This window comes from Leptonychotes weddellii, chromosome 3, assembly GCF_054177405.1.
Source record: "Leptonychotes weddellii isolate Sample4059 chromosome 3, ASM5417740v2, whole genome shotgun sequence".
In the NCBI taxonomy this organism is placed as follows: domain Eukaryota; kingdom Metazoa; phylum Chordata; class Mammalia; order Carnivora; family Phocidae; genus Leptonychotes; species Leptonychotes weddellii.
In genome coordinates this window covers 109,706,575-109,724,001 of record NC_138371.1, presented here as the reverse complement: position 1 = coordinate 109,724,001, position 17,427 = coordinate 109,706,575, and positions in this window count along the sequence as shown.

Here is a 17,427-nt window from a genome sequence, read left to right as displayed (position 1 = left end):
TACAATGCAGATTAGACAGTGTTGTTATTATTTTATAGTCAGTGTTTGCTAACCAGTCCTTCTCGAATCTCAGATCTTCCTTCTGGGATCAATTTCCTTCTTTCTGGAGTACATCATCAAGAATTCCTTTGTGAATGCTTATTGGCAATAAACACTTCGCAGTCTGGTTTCCAACAGACATCTTTATCTCATTTCCATCCTTGCACAGTTATTATTCACGCCTACAATTCTAGGTTAACAGTTATTTTCTCTCCGGGTTTCTGTTGCTGCTATGGTGAAGCGAGCTACCACCCCAGTTGTTACTCCTTGAACATGACCTCTCTCCTCTTCCTCTACTTTTAACACCTTCTCATTGTCTTTGTTGTTCTGCAGTTTGCTTCTTTATGTCTAGGTGTGGCTTTTGTTGTTTTCTCTTGTTTGTGGTTTACTGTATCTCCTGCATGTAAGAATTTTGTCTTTTACCAATTTTGGAAAATTCTGCAATACTATCTTCTAATATTGATTTGTCCCTATTCTGTCCTTCTGGAATTCCAATTGAATGCATGTTATACTTTCTTATTCTAGTGTCTCTTAGTCTGTTCTTCTTACTACCCATTTCTTTTCCTCTCTGCTCTCTCCTCTCGATCCTTTATAATTCCTTCACACATCTACTCCAGCTTACCAGTTTCTCATCAGTAGTGTCTGTTTACTAGTTTCATTCTTTAAACTTTTCTTAATATTCTCTTTGGTTCTTTTTCATTTCTTAATGTTTCTGTTTTTATTTCTTCAAATTCTAGTCAGTTCTTTTTCAAATGTGTGTGTATATTTTTATAATCTTTTATTCTTTTCTCATATTTTCAATTCTCTGCTTATTTTTAGTAAACCTATTAAGAACACTTCAATATTTTTTATATTTGATTATTCTAATACCTGAAGCCCTCAGGGGTCTATAATATTATTTGCTTTTTCTGTTCACTCTCACTGACTGTGGGTGATTTCCTCCTATATTTGATAATTTTTTATTTAGAAATTGTATTTGGTTTCCTTCTGGACTTCTTTTATTGATGAGTGGGTCTTTTTACAATGAGGAAGCCCTTAGAGGCTTTATGCAGAGGTCTTAGTTCCAACATCTCCTGTCTGAACAAAACCTAACCTACCACTTCCAAAGGAGTCCAAACCCTAGTTTGCGGGCAGCCTACTCATTTGCTTACCATTGAGTACTTGCTTACCATTCTGGCTTTGGTCTGTCTTCTTCCCTTAGTCCCTGGTCTAGTTCTCTTATGCTCCTATGAGCTTAACTGTGCACTAAATTAGGTTATTATGGCCCAGGTTCTCCTAAATGCAAGACACGAGGGTCTTATGTGCAGGTAGTTTATTTGGGAGGTGATCCCAGGGGACAGCAACAAAGAGACCAAGGAAGGAAGAAAACCAACATTAAAGCCCATTATTAAACAACATAAATAATAACAAAATTGCTCATAGAACAGATTGTGGTTGCCAGGGGTGGGGGGTGGGGGGGTGGGGGAAATGGGAAAAAGGGATCAAAAGGTACAAACTTGCACTTGTAAGATAAATAAGCCCTGGGGGTGTACTGTACAGCATGGTGACTACAGTCAATAATACTGTGTTGTATATTTGAAAGCTGCTAAGAGAGTAGATCTTATAAGTTCTCATCACAAGAAAAATAAGTTGTGTAACTACGTGTGGTGATGAATGTATAATAACTAGACTTATTGTGGTGATCATTTCACAATATATACAAATATTGAATTTTAAAAGAGTCATTATGGAGTTAGTCACTGCTCCAGAGGACTTACGCTCAATCTTTCTGGGTTCTTATAAAATGCATCTGAGCTACGTCTCATGGTACCACTCATCGCTCTCATGCTTTCCATTAAGTCTAGTCGATCACAGCATTCCCTTCATTGTGGTGGCGGCAGTAATCTCTATGAAGATTTAAGACAAGTCAGTTAGTAGAACAAACTATGGTCTCTTCTGTTGCACCTGTTTCCTAGAAGGTCACCGATAATTAGCATCTTCCTCCTCTAATTCCCATTCCAGAGTTTCTTTACTTCTGCTAAGACTTTGACCAGGCTGGGTTGCTTACATGATAGGGTAACCCTGACTTTCCTCCCTAAGGGGCCTGACCCTTAGTTGCTTTGCCCATGTGAAGCCATGACTGCTAGAGTTGCCCATTTGTTGTTACTGCTGGGCATGGATGCACCAAAAGATGCCCAGGGAATCCCCTGCATCCCAGGCATACTCCCTTGTGCCCGCACTGGGCAGCAATAGTTCTAGCTCTTTGTGATAACCATGATCAGCGTCTCCTGCCAGAACAATAACTCCTTCCCTTGCCTGCTGGTCTATTGCCATGAGAATCTCAAAGTGACAAGATGATAGTTGTAGCTTCAAGTTCAGTGGCACCATTGCAGTGAATCAGGACCTCAAATCCCTCCAGGAAGCACGAATGATGAGTGGGTCACTGAAAGTGTTGGTAAGAGGGTCTAGTTCTACCTCTACCACATGGTTCCTGGACTGATGCACTCTGGCTATTGATCACGCAGTACCACCCATAAACCAATCACTTAGCACATGTACCGCTGTGAAAAACTACAAAATGAACGTATGTGTGAGTGTGTGTGTGTGTGTGTGTGAGTGTGTGTGTGTGTGTGTAAGCTATTTTTCTGTTCAGGCTGAGCTGAGAGCTGACTTTGGAAACCAGCCTGGGGGCAGCAGAAGGATGGTGTGAGTGGATCTTAAGGAGTCCAGCATAATTCTGTGAGGCATTTGCCCTAGGTGAAATTTTTACTGGCGATCAAGCAAGCAGAAACTTCTGTCCTCTAGCAAGAGGGAGAGGCTGCTTCTACCAGTCCAGATGGTTCCAGGAAGTCTGGAGATTCAAAAGACTCAATCTTGCCCATGCAAATATCTCTATCTTAGAACCCAGACCCCACTTGTTTCACAACAGGGTCTGACCTGACATGAGAGACCAGTTGAGCCTATGCCTTCAGTCTCCTCTGTCGCTCTGCCACAATCCTCATAATTATTTTTGTTCCAAACTGCTAAGCGCTAAACTTACCACATTTCCCATTCTTGTCCACTGCAGGTCAGAATCCTACTTATTTTGATGCTACTGCATGCCAAAATTGTCATTCTCAATTTAGACTAGCATTGGCGTCCTTATTGCTCTCTGATGAAATAGTGGCCCAGCCCAAATTCCATCCTAAGGATCTGCTCACTTCTCGAATTGCACAGAATCCCCTGAAAGCAAAGCCTGGAGAGGGGGTGGGAGGGAAACTTGTGTCCAGGGACTTTATTGGGCAAGTGGGGTCCTAAGAATCAGTTATATGGAGAACTGCCAAACACGAAAGGAGAGAAAACTAATAATGAATGCATTACTGAGTTGGCCGCTGCTAAAGGTGAATGGTATTAGATCTTGCCAGGTCTTTCTGAAGAACCTTTTATGGAATGCATCTCAGAAATGTTCTCCTGGAAGAAGAAAGGGAGACTATTTATTTGTTGGCTTTCATTTCCTTTTGGCCAAAGGTGGTCCCATGAGTTTTAACTCACCTGCTCTTCCAGAGTGCACATGTGTGAGAGATGCGATGTTCCTATAGGTACCCCAGGCCATGATGCGAGATGTTCCTTCAGGGAGGAAAACAAGAGACGCCCAAGGCAGAATCAAGGTGAGGTGGTGTCTGGTTATATAGAAGTAAAGCTGGCCTAAGCCTCGTGAAATTGGTTGCTGCAATAGCAGCTGGAGCAAATGGTGAGACCAAGAGGATCCACGGAGGTCTACAAGCAGATATTAATTCCATATTTCACAGCAGTTTTAAATATCTGAGCCAGTCCTACCATATATCTGGAAGGGAAACAATCAAACGGGTCTCTGTGAATGCGCCTATGATGGGGACTAAAGAATTCCCACGGTGTGATAGGAAAAGCACAGAATGTGTCAAAAATCAGAAGGTGTTGTATCCAGTCCGACATTGGCTATACAACCTAAGCAGGTTACTTAGATTCTGGGAGCCATCTAAAAAGGGGAATAATAACAAATGCATAATCCTCCTTATAGCACAGGAATCAAAGAGATTATGAATATAAAAGCATTTTATACTTTGCAAAGTGCCATAACAATATAATTTATGATGAGTGTAAATATTAAGGCTTATTCTTGGTGGCCCAGCTGATCTCAGCACCCATCCCCCAAAACCATAACTGTGCTGAGTCCTGGATTTTTGATAAGAAGAAAATGACATAGGATAAATGCTTGAGAGAAGGAAAGAAAAAATAAGAAACCAGCTATGATGGTATTCTTTAAAACGAAGCAGATGCATTGCATTGGTGTGCTCTGTCACGTAAAATGTAACCAGGGGCCAGGATGTGGAAAATTTGGAACCTTGTGCTCTGCTGGTGAGAATGTAAAATGGGGCAGTTGCTCTAGAAAACAGTACAGCAGTTCCTCAAAAAAAAAAAAATAGAATTACCACATGATCATATGATTTAGCAATTCTATTTCCAGGTATATACCCAAAGAGTTGAAAGCAGGGACTGAAAGAGGTATTTGTACACCCTTGTTCATGGCAACAATATTCAAAATAACAAAAAGGTAGAAAGCCCCAAGTATGAATTGACAAATGAATAAACAAAATGTAGTACATACATATAATAGAATATTATTCAGGACTTTAAAAGGAAGGAAATTCTGACACATGCTATAGCATGGAAAAACCTGGAAAATGTTATAAGTGAAATAAATTAGCCACAAAAGGACAAATACTGTATGGTTCCACCTATAGGAGGTACCTAGAGTAGTCAGATTCATAGGGACAGAGAGCAGAATGGTGGTGGCACCTTCTCTTCTTGTGTTTTCCCCGAAAGTCTGTTTGTCCTCCAATCTGAGACTGCTCAAATGATACAAATGGGACAAAAATAATAATTTCTGTCCGTAGACCCAAGATAAATTCCCCCAGGCAATTATATTTGGAATGGCTAAAACAGCAGTAAAATAAGAATGGCTGCAATCCTCTTAATGCTATTTGGATTTCTAATACCTTATGAGTCTCTTGAGAATCTGGAGAGAATAAGCAACTTCATGATCTTGAGTACTCCTCTCCAAAAACATATCATTCCATTTTCTTGGGTGTTCTTTAACATCCTCCAATAAGATCTTATGATATTCTGAATATGGATCTCGAACATCTTTTGTTAGGGCTATTCCTCATGTGGCAGATTGCCAATCGCCTCCAAAAAATTGCATCCTCCTCCTTATGGGCATAGAGCTGTCCAACGATTCTATTCATTCCAGGAGTAATGGTGCAGCTTCCAGGTAGCTCCTACTTAAGGAAACATTGCTTACCCCAGACTCAGCTTTTCCTCACATTGTATTGACCACAACACTTGATGTGGGAGTGGCCCAGCTTTGATCATTCAGGTGAGTACAAGGCTCTCTGGAAGGACCTGGCAACAAAGTGGAAGGACTGTAGATCTCTAGGTGACCTGTTGAATTAGAGCTGTCCCACCAGCCTAGACAAGCTGCACTTAAAAACCTCTCTCATTTAAGCCATGCTATTTGGGGGTATTTATTATGGTGTGCTATCTTTCTTATACACTGTTAGATTCTGTTTAGAATATTTTATTTAGGATTTTTTACATCTATGCTTAAAAATGAGAATGAACTGTAATTTCCCTTCATTCTAGTGTTCTTTTCTTGTTTTGATGCCATAAAATGCATTAAGAATGTTTCCACTCTTCCCATCCTCTGAAAGAATTTACATCAGATGGAATGATCTGTTTCTGGAAATTTAGTTGAATCATCTGTAAAACCATCTGACTCTCATGTTGCTCTTGTTGGGAAGAATTTTTACTATTGAGTAATTTGATTTCTTTAATATTTTCCTTGTTAATAAGTAATAAGTGCTATTTCAGTGCAGTTTTAATTTCCATTTTTTATGTTACTGAAGAGGTTGATCATCGTCCCCTATTTTATTAATTGCGGGTTTCCTATTTTGTGGTTTACCAGTTTATTTCCTTTTCCCATTGTGATCATTTAGCTTAATTTTACTTTCCCTTTCACTGTGGATAGAATACCATTCCTTACCCCAATGATATTGTACTTGGCCATATGACTTGCTTTGCCCAACACAGTGTTAGCAGACATGACATAAGCAAGAGGCTTTATGGCTCAGTTGAAAGAGTATGCAACTCCTGATCTCAGGATCATGAGTTTGAACCCCATGTTGGGTGTAGAGATTACAAAAAAATTAAATAAATAAACTTTCAAAAAATAAAAAAAAATTAAAGACAGGGAGAAACATAAAACTAAAAAGGGGGCTTGGTGTTAATAAAGACAGAAGATTTAAAAAAAAATAAGGACTCAACTTCAAAAGGTTTTAACTGTGCTTGCTCAGATTGGCTGATAATCTTGCACTTTTGTCATCACCATCAGAATGAGCCCTGGGAAATCACTGGTCTTAGAGTGATGACAGACACTTGGAATAGACTTGTACCCAAACTGCATCCTGGAGCCGAGCCCCATGAACTTACACCCTGAAGCAGAGTCACCCAGCCCAGTCCAACCTAAACCAGTCAAACCAGAGTCTGACTTATGCTCGTAGACTTATGTGAGAATAAATGCTATCATTAGCCACTGAGTTTTAAGGGGATTTGTTATGCAGTGTTATTTCAGTAACAGCTGACTAACACATCTATTTATTGAGGTGTTAGAGAATGTCTTATCAATTTTTTGTAATTATTACCTTACATAATCTTTATATACAATTATAATTAATATTATACAATCACTAGTTTATTGCTGTAACTATTCCCCCTGTGTTTGTCTAGTATTTTGATGGTGTTTCTTTATTTTACATAAGGAAACTCTCATTTTTAATTAAATTTTTACATTTTTTCCTCTGCTAACTTATACTACTTTTGAACCTAAACAGTCTTTCCCAATTCTGAGATTTAATAATCAATTCCATTTTCTGTTTTTCTAAAACTTAAAAGATATGTAATTCTGTAATCCATGAGTGAGGTATATTAATCATTCCTAGATCCTCTTATTTTTTTTCCTGAGTTCAATGTAATGTAATGTATCTGGGAGCCCTAAAATTAATCCTATTTCTAGTTGGAAAAAAATGTTTAAATTGAAAACTCATTAAGATTATATAATAGTCACCCTTTTAGCTAACATGTTTGTTTTTGCTTTAAATTTTTAATCAAATTAGCATACCAATTTAACGACTCCAATTACTCTGTGTTTAACCAAGCTGAAATTAAGCCTTCATTTGCTGTTCAGTCCCTCTAGGCAATTTAAATTCACCACAATGTTCTAATAATCCACATCTCTGTTCCTTACTAACCAAAATAATTTAATGTCTTCCCCCAAAATTTCTGCTAGTTCCAGTTCCTGGCTTATCTTCGGATCCTCTTGTTTGTCCAAGTTGGAATGGAAGGATGCACATTTCATTGTTCGAAAGACCAGAAAAATGTTGTGTGAATAGCACTGCCGTATTGAAGGTATCCTGGCGTGAGTGGATGCCTGTCCCTCAGTGATTCTGATTCTCCCAGGTAGGAATTGGTGCCCTTCTCTCTGTAATCCCATAGCAGCATGTTTGTAGGACTTACATTGCAGTGTATTTTCGTTTCCATGTTTGTTGTAGGACTTACATTGCAGTGTATTTTCATTCCCATGTTTGTCTACTTGCTTTGCCCAACACAGTGTTACACTGCAATGTAACTGTCCCATTTGACTGTGAGTCCTCCATTGGCAGTTACTCACTGCTAGTTTTTCTAGCTCCTCTCTTGGTACGTGGCTCATAGAAGATGCTCAGTAAATGTTGGTTGATCAATCAATAGACTAGAAGGTTGCCCTGAGGGACACTAGCGGCGTGACAGTGGGCTGCCTATTTGGTTAGCTTCTTTTCTCTTTCCTTTCTCAGTTAGGCCATGACCAAGATTTAATTCATTCAAAATCTTGTACCAGGTCATTCTTTTTTATCTTTCATTCTAGGTAGTTTCTGGAGGGCGCAAATACCACCACCTAAGAGATAGGAAAGTGGGAATAAAACACATTATCCCCAGTTTCTAAACTAAGTTATTCCAGCAATGTGATAAGAAAGAGCATCAAACTGGGGCTAAGTTGAACACCCAGCTTAGGGCAGGTCACTTCATTCCTAAGCTGAACACCCTAAGCTGAACACCCAGCTTAGGGCAGGTCACTTCATTCCTAAGCTGAACACCTAAGCTGAACACCCAGCTTAGGGCAGGTCACTTCATTCCTCGGGTCTATAATTTTGCCATCTCTAACTTGTAACGTGCCATCGCATTACACAATCTGTTACATCCTTACTAGTAGTTCTCTGAAAAACTAATCAGGATTAGAGTCATTTCTTAGGGAGTCACATTGCATAGCAAAAGACATGGGGCTTTGGAGTTAGACAGCTCTGGCACGGACCCCAAATTGTCAGTTACTAGGTTAACAATCTTGAGTAAGTTACTTAACCCCAGTGAAGCTCAGTGTTCTGTGGGAAGTAGAATACCCCTCTTGCAAAGTTGCTGTGAAATTTAAATGAGAGAAGTCAGACGAAGTTTGTGCCACAGTGCAACATGGAAGAGTCTAGATGGGGCTCTCAGTTGTGTTGATGACATCCGGCCTTACACACAGGACACAGAGGGTGACCACCTTGCACTTATGCTCCACATACATCTCTCCCTCCCTCTCTCTCTCTTTCTCACACACACACATACACACAGAGTAAAACAGCTGAAGACAACAGGGGTCCACCAATTTTAACAGTGATCTTTCTTATGGTTTTGGTACCATCATTGCCAAAAAGAGAGTCTATCTTAGAAGCGGTGATTTAATGGCTAAATATTAAATTCTTGATGTATTGCAAACATTAAAGAAATATTCCCTAGGTAATTCTCCCTATGTCCAATGGAATGAAAAATTGCCAGATATGCAGAACTTGGAAATTGGAGTGATTAGGTTCTTTAAATTCTGAACAAAGGTACTATTAATGTGTACGTCCATTCCAACAATTTTTTTAATTGTAAGGAATATTTCATACACAGTAAGTAATATTACATGATGGCACAATAAAATAGAATCACTCACTGTTCAAAATGTGATTTCTGCTGTACTTTACATCTCACACCCGGATACTAAGGTTTTGTGATAGCTGTTTTTCAAACAAAACTCACCCACCTACAAGGTAATTCACTGGGCAATTGACTAAAACCCGCAACAGGCTTCAAAAGCCCAGAGGGAGAACATCAATTATTATTTTAACTATTGTCTCGAAGGGGTTTTTAATTTCTTGATTTAGAAGCGTTTTCTTCACAGATTTTGAGGTAGAGCTAATGCCTAGTTTGCCCAGCAGAGGGCAACAGGAACGCAGCAAGATGTTTACTGGGTTTTAAAACAAGGTCCTAGCGTAGGGGGATGACACTCTGTTCCTGACCGAGAAGCGCACTAGGGGCCACTGCAGAATGAAAATAGGGATCCTTTGTTCAAATACCAGGAAGAAAGCTTTTCCTTTCTTCTGCAGTCTCTCTACCTGTCCTCTTGTGTTTTTTTATTTAATATCAGCTTCCTCAGGCCCAGGGATACTGAGACCCTCCTCACCCCCACCTGTGACAGGCAGAGGGTGCAGCCTGGCCCCTACCGGCCCCTACCACCAGGCTAGGGCCCAGGTGAGGGTCGCTGGGTAACCCACACCCAACCTAGAGTGGCAAGAGGCAGAACCGCTCCCAGCCCCCGGCACAGGAACCACTGGCCCATGGGACTTCACTCAAAGACCACAAACACAAACATAAAACTATTTAGCATTTCAAGAAGACTAGCACGGGTCCTGGTCACATACCTGTCTGGGGCACTGTCTACTCTCTGGGTCCAGCCAACGCTAACAACCTAGGGACCCCTAAATCTAGACTGTGCTGTTACCTGTGTGCTTTCCAGCAAAGGGGCAACAGCTCCCCCATGATCCTTCCACCATCAGAACAGAAACCACCACTAATGCCCAATCTTTTTGCCTCCTCATTCCAGCCACATTGGTCTCCTTGATCTTTCTTGAAAACCCTAGCTTCCTCTCCCCTCGGGACCTTTGTCCTTAACTTCCACCCCCCACCACCCCCCATGGACTGCTCTTGCCCCAGACTGGGGACACCCTCCCCGCTTCATTCAGAACTCAGTTCAGATGTCACCTTATCAGGGAAGCCTTCCCCAGCTAAAAGAGCAACCCCCCTCCCCAGGTGGGTCTGATCTCTTAACCAACTTTATTTTTCCTCAGAGCACTATCACCAACACCTGATGTATTATATATTGTCTGACTAGAATGTCCCCAGGAGCAGGATTTTTGTGGGGATTTTGGTCCATGACTGTGTCTCCAGCTGCCAGCATGTGTAAACAGTCAAATATTGAAATGAGAATAAATGTCTTGACAACCCCGTCTGATGGCAGCAATGCCCACTGATGAGACGAAAGTAAAAACCAAACAGCAACCTGGGCAGGTCCTGCGGGATGTACCTGTCAGATCAGCAGATGGGATGGGAAAGAAGATCCCTTTACCTGTATGCAGATTTGCTCTGAAAGAAGAATGCCGACTTTGCGTTGTACCTTTGTATTTTCCCATCGCCAAATCTGTGACATCTTTATGACACCCTTGGAGAGTAACTGCTTCATTCCATTTACAGGTGAAATAAATATGGCCCACAGAAGTAAAGAATCTTACCTAAAGTCACACAACTCCTAGTGGCAGAGCCAAATCTAGAAGACCAGAACCCAAGACTCTTGACTTTTATTCTTGGGCTCTTTTCCAACATCAAGCTGTTCTGAACATGTTGTTCCCAACCTGAACTTGTCATTCTATCCCAGGGTCAGGAGGCTAGACCTACTGCCCCTAGGAACTCTACTTACAGCCCAAAAGCACCTTGGGGATCTGACTCGGCTTGTTTGCAGAAAGTGGTCAGCTTTGCCTTGGATTCAGTTCAGGGTCAACATAGCAACAATTCTTTATTAATAAGCCCAAGCATATGATGTTTCTAAGCAACTGCAAATCGAATGTCAAGAGAAAATACAGGGGAGTGCATTATGTGTTGTGAAATATTGCAATAGACAGGCATAGTCTAGATTTTGTGATTCTAAGTGTTTGCTTCCTAAATGATCACTGATCTCTGGCCGCTGGGGAGGTCATTGTCTGGCCCTGAGCGGGGACTTGTTCCAGCCCCATATACTTCAGCTAATTAACCACAACTACATTTCACATGAGGATTCCCTTTGTGGTGAACTTTAATATTCAGCAGGAGAACAGACACTCTTTATTCCTTTAACTGTGTTTTCCTAATTAAACTGCAAATAGTAATTGCTTCTTATTCTTGAAGGAAGATCTTAGATTTCATTATTGAGTTCCTATGCTCACACTTTATCTTAACTATTTTTAAAACCTTGGCACAACTAAGTAACCAAATAGACCTTAGACCACAGACATATTTTGGATAAATATAAAATTTCCTGTTTGACAATAATCCTCACAACATGGTTATCTAATAGTGTTTGATGTATAATTATTATAAAAGGGACAAGAATAATACACGTCAGTGTAACGAGACAAAACGAAATGTACTGTACCCTTACCTATAAACCGCTGTTTCTTGTTTCCTAATCTTTAAAATGAAAGAAATTTCATCTACTCTTCTCTACCTAAAAAAAAGATGATGAAGATTAATTTAACACTCTTGGAATAAACAAAAATATCATAGAATAAATTCTGGCAAGTAAAGGTACCATATTAATATTATTATTTACAATGTAGCTCTCTCGTAAGAGATGATGAGATTTGTAGAATGTAGAATTTTAAAACTTGTGGAGCCCCCAAAGGTGATCTGGCTCAAATTCATTTTATAGAAGGATAAACAAAAGTTCAGGAATAGCAGATTATACGTATTTTAAAGTTTTCCTTTGATAGACTAAGATTTTTTGTTTTATTGATTTTTTTTTTTTTTACATCTCAGGTTTTTATTTCAATTCTAGTTAATGTATAGTGTAATTTAGTTTCAGGTGTAAGATTTAGTGATTCATCACTTACAAGCAAAGCACAGTGCTCATCCTGCCAAGTGCCCTCCTTAATGCCCACGCCCATCTAGCCCGTCCCCCACCCAACTCCCTCCATCAACCCTGTTTGTTCTCTATAGTTAAGAGTCTCTTATGGTTTGCCTCCCTTTCTTTCTTTTTTTTTTACTTTCTTCTATGTTCATCTGTTTTGTTTCTTACATTCCACATATGAGTAAAATCAGACAGTATTTGTCTTTCTCTGATTGACTTATAGTGTGATATATATATATATACCACAACTTCTTTATCCATTCATCAGTCGATGGACACGTGGGCTCTTTCCATAGTTTGGCTATTGTTGATAGTACCGCTATAAACATCGGAGTGCTTATGCCCCTTCAAATCAATATTTTTGTATCCTTTGGGTAAATATCTAGTAGTACAATTGCTGGGTCATAGAGTAATTATATGTCTAGCTTTTGAGAACCCTCCATACTGTTTTCCAGAGTGGCTGCACCAGTTTTCATTCCCAACAGACTAAGATTTTATAATAAAGTATCATTAAAGAGGGAATGAACCTTGCTATTTAACTCATTTAGAACACATCACAAGGATGAGACAACTAACATCTCTTTTAGGGGCTCGAGACTATTACAGCAGCTTCTTTAATTATTCTTCATAGACCAGGCTTTCTAGATCCTTTGCCATCCTGATTGCCCTTGATACATTTTTAATTGTCAGTACCCTTCTCAAAATCCTAAATCCTCAGTCCCATTTTCACCCCATAGGGACTGTGGGGTTGGCAAACCCTTGACACCTAGGTGGATCTAACAATGCAAACCAAAAGCACATCCATTTTTGGAACCCCTGCATGAGCTAAAACCCCTAGGCCTCGCCTAGGTAACCTGCTTTACAACCAGGCACATCTGTTCTTCTTGTCTGCTTGGTACCCATCTCTCCCACTTCTGCAACAGCACCCCAGTTTTCCTTGGGGGAGTTGCCACTCTCCTCATTGGAGAGAACCCTGGAGAGACTGTCAATCCAGGTGGCCAGCCCTCCCCTGGCCAAGACGTGGGCATGTGACTCAAGCTGGACCGGCCAGCCACCTTCTCTCTGGCATTTTGACCCAGAAGGAGACACCAGCAGGAGCTGATTGAGTTGAGTGGGGATGCGGGAAAGACACTTTAGTTTCCTAGATCCTCCGAGTGATTCTGTTTGGGAGCTCCCAAACCTTGGTTCTTCAGCCTTTTCTTCTATTCTATGAGTACCCCCATGTGTACCCGGTAAAATCCTTCTTTTGCCTTTGGTGAAAACAAAGTCGATTTCTGTTGCAATGAACCAAAATTTCTACCTGGTACACCTGGCCTCCGGGCTACTTTCTGCTTTGTTTCCCTGTGTGTTTTCTGCCCTTCATCCTCTTCTATCAGAGAAGGGATTGTGTCTGCCCTGCTCATTGCTGGAGCTCCAGAACCAAGAATTGTGTCCATAACATGGGACACTCTCAAGAAATAGATGTTGGATGCATGACTGATACACAATTCCCTAAATAATCCAGTTGTCAAATCCAAGTATCTTGGGATGAGAAACCAAAGAAACAGGATTTTTTTCAGATAGCTTTTTTCTTTATAAACATTAATTCATAAAAGAAAGGGGGGAAAGAGTATTTAAGGGTCTGTAAGAGAGTACTTAAGAGCTGGTCCTCACCAACTAAATGCAAGTCCTGTTTTCTGCCAAGTTAGCCTCAGATCTGAGTGGCTGGGCAAAGGGTGGAGCAGACCTTGGGACTGAGTGGATGGTTCAGCTCATTGTGCCTTGGAGGAACTGGGCCCTGAGGGGGACTGCAGCTGTTGTGGCCACAAGCACCCCACCCCCTCCCATCCCGATAAGCCAGGGTGAAAGTGGCTCAGCAGAAATAATCCATATAGAAATGGCTTTGCATTTCTGAACTTGCTTTGTAACCCATGGTGATTTTACTATGGGCTTAGAGCCAGTCTGGTTTAAAATGAATGAGAAGAAACAGTAAGAAAGGAAAGGATTGTGGTGACCGGTGTTTGCAGATGAAGATAATCAGATAAATACGGAAGATACAGGCACACTAAGGAGATGCTCACAGACTTCCCGCCTGCTGATATGATACACACAAAATGGGAATTGGTAGTGCATTGGAGGCCTTTAAATGATTATAGAGAGGATATAGAGTAAAGCCCTATATTAAAGAAAAAGGGTCAATGGGCTCTTACACCTCGCAGAGGCCTTACCAGACATGCCCATTGATAATGGCTAATGTGAAGTGAATAGCTGTTGTGCCCCAGACTTGGACTACGCTGGGTAATTTGCATGCATTTTCTTATGTGTCTGCACAATCTTCTGGGATGAATACTACCACAATCTTCCATTTTGCAAGTTGTGAAAGTGGAGTTTAGAGAGGTGCTCAAGGCCACACAGCTAGAAAGATTTTAACTGGATAGCAAGAGATGCTAGTCTGGAGAAAGGGATAAAGGAGAGAGGCTAGTGAGTCCATATATCAGCCCACATTACGGGTGTGAAGGAGAAGTTTCTGGAAAAGATTAGGCAAGGAGAAAACCAGCATGGAGTCTAACCGGATTCAAACTGCCCAGCTTTAGTGGGGCCATGGATGTGTCCTGAGCCCTCCCAAGGGGCAGCTGCTGCTCATTTACCACCCCATTCCCTCTCTGTCAGTTGCTTCCAAACCATTCCCCATCCACCCTCAACCAATAACACCTGCCATCCCTCTGTAGTGGATTAATCTAAGAAACTGCCATGATTTCTATGGGTATTTCACTAAAAAAGAACAAGAAGTGTTTATTTCAACCTGTTCTCAGAAAGCAATCATGCCTCTGAATCTTGGAAACTTGACTTTACTCTTGACCCAGAGAAGCAAGAACAGGTCTTTGGAGGAGCCCTAAGTTTTAAGGAAGAGGGGCATGACCCCTCCAGCCCCATGAAGAGCTGGATCCTCTAAAGAGAGAGTCTCAAAATGCTGTCCCCTAGAAAAAATCATTATTTTGACCGTTTCAGTAGTTCCAGAAGGTCAAATGTATTTTCATAATAATATGATGTTCTTTGCCTTTTTCACTTTCATGCTCTCAACATTGTACATGGAGCTGTCCAGAGGCTACCTTATGTGTGATATCACAACAGACCAAATGCAGAGGCAGACGTGAGAACCCAGATATTAACGTGATTTACAAAAATGTAAAAAAAAAAAAAAAAAAGCATTCTTCTTATTAAGCTTTTATGCTTTGGAAAATATTAATTTTACACAAAACAACTGTTACTTATTTCAATGTATAATGGGCTTATTAATATTTTAAATAAACTAATAAAAATTTTGAAACTTTCTCAGTTTTAATTTCTGGCATAGTAAATATTGATCACTATAACCTCCACAAACAAAAGCTCTTTGGAGTGCTCCATAACCTGTAAAGCAGATATGATGAATTCCAGGAGGGTAGGAAGCCTCCACATGTCCTGGATATGGCTGGACCTACATCAGGGTGAGTGGATGTCTGTGGAGGCTGGAGTCTAAATCCACAAGGCTCAGGATCACCAGAGAGGGTCTGCCGTGGTTGAACAGCCACCAGTGGACAGGCCCGCTGGGCACCATGGGCACCACTCTAGCCCACCTGAGTAGCACAGCTAGGCTGGACATCCACATTGTGCAATCACAATGTAGAATATAATGGCAGCCAGTATCCTACACCCTGAGACCATGTAAACCTTGGAATTCTGTTAAAGAACTCAATACAGGAGGGTATGATGAGCCCCAATAATTACCAACATCGACTATGCCACCAACCAGGAAGTGGGGACTTGGTGCCAGATTTGATTTGTCATAAAACAAAAAAGCCGTGTTTTGTGTACCTGAACATCATGAAACAAATTCTTATCTACTGCACACTTTCTTTCCACATTGCTGTTATCTTCCAAACTTCCTGTCTTGCTTCATCATTTATTGAAGACTCCACAATCTGGCTCAGTCTTCCTTTCTGTTTCTAGGCTGAGGAAATGAAACATCTTTGAGAATGACCATAAAAACCTATGTCTTTTAGTGCCTTGACCTCCTATCAGCAGCAACCTTCTCCTCGGTGGCCCATCCACTCCCTCCCTCAGCCATGACCTGGACCTACCCGTCCCCTGGAATCCTAGCTCCAGCATCCATGTTATGACCACACCCTCATCCTCCCGGCTGGATCACCCAGTTACTTCCTCCTCAGCATCAGTTCTTTCCCTTTGTCCAGCCCTCTAGCACCTTCACCCTTCTCCCTCACCCCTATCTACCTCTCCTGTCAACACTCCCTTCCTAGCTTAGACCCAACATTTCACCCTGTCAAACATCTCTTGGCATTCTCAACAAGCTCACCTCATCATCCCTCCATCACACCTACCTGATAAAAAACCAAGCCCTGGATGACTCCAACTATTGGCCTTCTTCATGCTCTTAAGCACCGAGGAAGCAAACCACACAACCTTACAGATTATACTAGAAAAATTCACAGTATCTGACTCAAACAAGGCTTACAGCCTTTCCAGCCAGTTCTGCCAAGTTGCTTTAGTGGATTCTCCTTCTCATCTTCCACACTGGCTACTTCAAGCCCCCTCCTCTTTCCTCAAACCACTAACTCTACCACTGTCCTCTTCACTCTTTTTTTTTAAGATTTTATTTATTTATTTGACAGAGAGAGACACAGTGAGAGAGGGAACACAAGCAGGGGGAGAGGGAGAGGGAGAAGCAGGCTTCCCGCAGAGCAGGGAGCCCGATGTGGGACTCGATCCCAGGACCCTGGGATCATGACGTGAGCTGAAGGCAGTCACTTAACCAACTGAGCCACCCAGGCGCCCGGTCCTCTTCACTCTTGGGTGATGACCTGGCCTCTCACTTTTCAGAGAAAATAAAAGATACTAGAAAAGAATCTCATAAACTTTCTGCACCACTCCCACAGACTTAGTTCCAATCATATCCACCTCCTTTCCTCAGTTATAGTAGAGAAGATCTTCTATTGTTTGAAATCCCATCTCTTCTTTCCTCACAGACACATCTCCATCAGTCACCCCCTCTCTGTGCTACATCTTCAGCCTCTACCTTCACCAACACATAAATCTCCTCAGTATCTGAAAATAAAGGAAACCTCTCCTAAGCCACACCTTCCTCCAGCCATTTTACCATCTTTCTCTTTGTCACTTGTCTGTACTCCTCCTCCTTTATACTATACTCTTCAGTAAATCATAATCTGGCTGAAAGCCAACAGATGCCTATATCAATTACAAGTCTTTATGTTCAAGTAAGAGAAACCTAACTGCCTTAGGCAGACAAGGAATCATTAAGAAAGAAATAGAGCAGGAATCATCAGGAACTTGGATGACCAGGGTCA